The sequence below is a fragment of the Arachis duranensis genome, chromosome 9 (genome assembly GCF_000817695.3).
Source record: "Arachis duranensis cultivar V14167 chromosome 9, aradu.V14167.gnm2.J7QH, whole genome shotgun sequence".
NCBI classification, from domain to species: Eukaryota; Viridiplantae; Streptophyta; class Magnoliopsida; order Fabales; family Fabaceae; genus Arachis; species Arachis duranensis.
Window position 1 is genome coordinate 113,246,199 of NC_029780.3, and position 5,092 is coordinate 113,251,290.

Below are 5,092 nucleotides of genomic sequence, written 5' to 3' on the forward strand. Positions count from 1 at the left end.
AAATAAGTACACATTAAAAATTAATAACTAACTTAATTATATCAACAATAATTCATATGAGAAATTTATAACTTTATGACATTAAATACTAAATTAAAAATAAAACCACAAGCGATAACCAAATAATTTCAATTTATATTTAAAAAAATTATAAATTCTAAACATAAAAATCGAAAAGAACTAAAAGAAAAATAACAACTCAAGAAAAGACAATATTTCCACTAAAATAAACATATGCTTGCATTATTCTATTAGATAGACTGTAAAAGAGATTTCAAAACACGTGCATCCAAATTCCCAAGTTTTATTCTCAATCTTGATCTTCTTGCAAGTTGAGGTATCTCCTTGCACCTTTGAATCTTCCGACTCCGAATATAGTCGCTTGGTTGGTGTAATAGCATTTTTTAACACTTCGGATTCATTATTGTCAGTAATTTTATTGGAGAATCCAAGCAACAAATTCCATACAAAATACTACGTTAAATTAAAGACTTCATTCTCACATTTGATTTTATCTTAATAATATTTCTTGAATAAAATAAAGATCTAACTTTGAGAAAATAAACAAATAAAACATTTATTTTTTGAACAAATACCTTAACACCTTCTACTTTCTCCCCTTCAATGATTGAGAATATCTTTGAAATTGGAAACAAACCACTGGTGTAGTCAACATCCTAAAATTATAATTAGTTATTAATTATTATTTATAAATTAGATACTACTAATGACCAAGAAAGAGAAAAATAAAATGATTTTTAATAGAAAGTACACTTATAACTGTACTCACAATTTGAATAGAATTAGCCTTTTTGAATTTATTTATGAGGTCCACATTATCAGTCATCTTCTTAACTTTATAAGAAGGTGAAAAATATGGATTATCAGATATTTGAACTTCAACGATAAAGAAGAAGGTCTTATAAATTAGGTTGAGTAAAAATGTAAGTGTATCCAATAGATCTCCTTTCTGCAGGGTATTACATAATATATTAATAATAAATAATATAAAAATTATCATTAAAAATATCTTCACTAATGTTTTTAGAAATAAATATTGGTTAGAACTTATTGGTAGGAGTGGATCAAGTATCTCTACACAACTCATTCTCAAAACTTCTTTTGCCTCCTTGTCAAAGACTACGATTACACCTACTCACGTCTTTATCGAGCCAAACCATCTCAATTGAGTATGGCAATGAAGAATTTTCGTAACTTGAGTGTCCATAACCGTATCACTCGTATACGTACATACAAATTGTCGATTGTATGATTGATTTCTGCGATTTTGTGAATACCAGCCATTAGAATAAGTAGAGAAATTTTAGATTTTGGATGTATGTAAAGAAAATATTTGATGTACTTTGAATTGTAATGCTACACATATCTCATAACTTATACTTTTATAGTTGACTCATAGCTAAAATTTTTTAAATTTGATTGACTTTAATTTAAATTTAAATTAAATTTGCAGATAAAATAAATAAATATATTAAAAATTCTTAAAATTCTAAATTGACGGAAATATATTTTACAATCTAAGTAAAATATTTTAAAATTTAAAAAATAACAACCTAAGTACACTCAATCTAAGATTTAAAAAATAATAATTAAATCTAATATTTAAAAAATAACAACTTAAATAAAATAATTTAAAATTTAAAAAATAATAACCTAAATAAAATAATTTAAAATTTAAAAAATAACAACTTAAGTATAACAACCCAAACAAATAATTTAAAATTTGAAAATAACAACATAAGAAAATAATAATTTATAATTTATAAATATAGATCTAAAAATTTCTAGTGATGACACCTAAGCATATACCATATAAGCTCCCAGACCTAACGTATGAGTGCCACATCAGCATATAAACTCCCCATTTGTATTACTATACTAGCGTGATAACCCGTGCAATGCACGGGATTCACGAAATTTAAACTTTTTAAAAAAAAAATACTAAGAATATAACTAAAATATATTCTATACAAATAGATATGTTGTATTAAGTTTGAATAATTACAAAATTATTATTAGACTAAAATAAAAAAATGGATTACAAAAATTATTCAATATGTCAATAAATATATAACATATTTTGTAAGATAATAAAAGTTAATAAAATATTCAAACAATTGCTAAACACTAAAAAAAAAACAGAAAAAAAAGTACAATAGAGATGTAGTTTACTATTACATATTATCTTAAGAACACATAACATTAGGATACTTACTATTACCAAAACAAAATATATACAACATATATAAATTTGTTCATTAAACAAAAAATAAAATATCTTCAAGACAACTTAACATATAATTCACAATATCCATCAAAAAGAGTTATACATAGGAGGCCTAACAACGCTGAATCGATAATTCTATCTGGCGGTTAGCTATCGAGCTAAGTTTCAAAGTGATGGTATCACCCTCCTTTAAATTATATGTTCTACAACATTCACTCCACCCGACCCCAAATTTCCATTCTGTACGTCTTCCTCGACTCTTAAGTAACTGAAAAAAAAAACTCATTCTTCTCAACATTGGAATCTGGACCAATGATCGTCCAAATCGAACCATCTCCAGATGGTTTAAGATACACAGCAAATTTTGAAGCCAAATACTGCAACAAATAATTCATAGTTAACATAAACATAATATTTTTATACACAATGAATAACAGATTTAGGAAGAACATCCAATAAGTTTGTAAGAAAAAAAAAAGAAAACACTCTTTAAGATCAACTTACCAATCTAGACTGTCCAACATCCCAAGCTGTGATCTTCTTTTCATAAGAAACCTCTGGAGCATATCTAATTCAAGATAATATGAACCTTAATCATGACAGTAAAAAATAAAAAGCTATCAAATGATATTAAAATACAAAAGAAAGGAAAATAGTTACATGTAGCATTACCTAGGATCAGGCAATTCGTTTGACACATTAATGTGTTCATCAACTTCCAATGATAAACTGCTGCCACTAGACAAATTTATGGGATTATCTGGATTATCCCCAACCAGTGACCCATCTTGATCATTGTCTTCATCACCATCCGATGAAAACTGTTCATCCGATGGTTCAGACCCAGACAGAACAATGACATCAGCTGATGAGTCTTCTTCCATCCTGGTATACTTTATGTGGAAGACTCTTGACACATTATCAAGTGTCTCTGGGTCCATTAGCTCAGGAACATAGCAATCAGGATCAAGGTGAAATTGGATGGGTTGGTTGTCTTTATCAAACAATGAAATAAAAAAAATTCCAAAACCAACGTACCTAAATTGAACACATGCCGGTCTATCGATAAGATAGAAAGTTCTAATCATTTCAAATGAGTACTCAGTTATCAGCAACTGATCATTCTTTTTGATCACCTCCAACGATAAACAATTATCTAACTCGTCAATGACATAGAATATTGGCCCGAATCCTTCCCCATGAGTTGAAACAAAATTTGAGGGAAGAGCTCTATCACCCTATATTCAAATTTCTTAACAAAGTTAACTCTTGTAACTAAACATGCTAAAAAAGCTTCACATAATCTTACCTAATCATTTAGCAAATAGAGGTATTTTAAATCTACTATTATTACCAACTGAGCAACACAAGAGAACAATAATCACGTAAATGAACTAACATTATAATGAGAAGAAAACTTTAGAATAAATAATTGAGAAAATTCTAGTTCAGTAAATATCTCAATGAATTTAAAAAAAATATCCATAAAAAAACGACAAAGGTGCAAAGCAATCAGTCTCACAGATGAAGAAAATAATAGAAAATAACAAATTAAAGAACATAAAGCCAAATCAGTAATCTAATTAATTGAGATTGACACTACTCTACAAAACTGCATATTGGCCATTATATCTCATTACCTGCTGACTGAGATCACAAAATCTGAAAGCCAGTTCTTTTTCGCTGGGCCAATATACCTGGGTTGCTAAAAACCTCCTATTAGCATATAAAGGCACGATTAGAATTTAAGACCGAGACTTTTAACCAAGAAAATAACTAACTAAGTATACAAAAAAAATTGTAACAAACTAAAAGCATAATAATGAAAAATACCCAAGAGACCACATTAGAAAACTAACATACATATTGTATAAATTACAACAACTTCTGAAATCTAGCCCACATACAAATGAGAGGCCAATAAAATTAAATTAAAACATGAAAAATATCTGAGTAAGAATTTAAAAAAAACACTATAGATGGCATTACATCGATATTGAATTCACATTAAAATTTTCATAAGTTAATATGAAATATATTGAATGGAAAAGCAAATGAGACTTCAATCGAATTGAAAATGCAGCAAAGAAAACATCTTCTCTAATGCTCAGCACCATACCTGTTTGGATCTTCTCTATTAGCATCCATGGCCATTCAGACTTGTCAAATAGAGATGCTTGATATAAAGATTCAAGAAGAAATAAAGGATGTTGTCTCGTACTGCAAAAGAGAGCATTATAATAAAGTAAACCCTAACAGAAAATTTCAACAAATTCAAGAAAAACAAGCGATAAAATTGAATAAAGAAACTTAAAGAACAAAACATAAAGCATGTCATTTGTAGGACCTTAAATCAGGTAGGAAATTGAAGATATTTAAGAATTTTCACATAGAAACAAAAGCCACAATAAAACATTAAAACTGATAACAAATAAGATAAGAAAATATCAACACTAACACTCAAGACATGTGAATTAGTAAACTCAATTTATGTTTCTAGTCAACATCATATAAAACTTTTAATTTAAGCCAAGTTCAAAAAGCATCTGAACCAGCATGATTAAATTTATGCATTGAACAGTTAGTAGAATATTCAGATGACTAAAATTTTGCTATACAAACTTATTCAACAGAACTATCAAAATAGCTATAATAACTAACTTCTTTATCCATTATCAGAAGCTGACGAAAAGCATGTTATTCATTCTCCTCCCTATGATCAATTAAAAACCATATTCTGATGATTTTGAGTGTTATCTTTCAACATTCATTTCAGGGGTGAGATTAGAGAAGAGATTTTCTGAATAAGTTGACACTAAGCATATTTCATTTCTTAAAACCAAA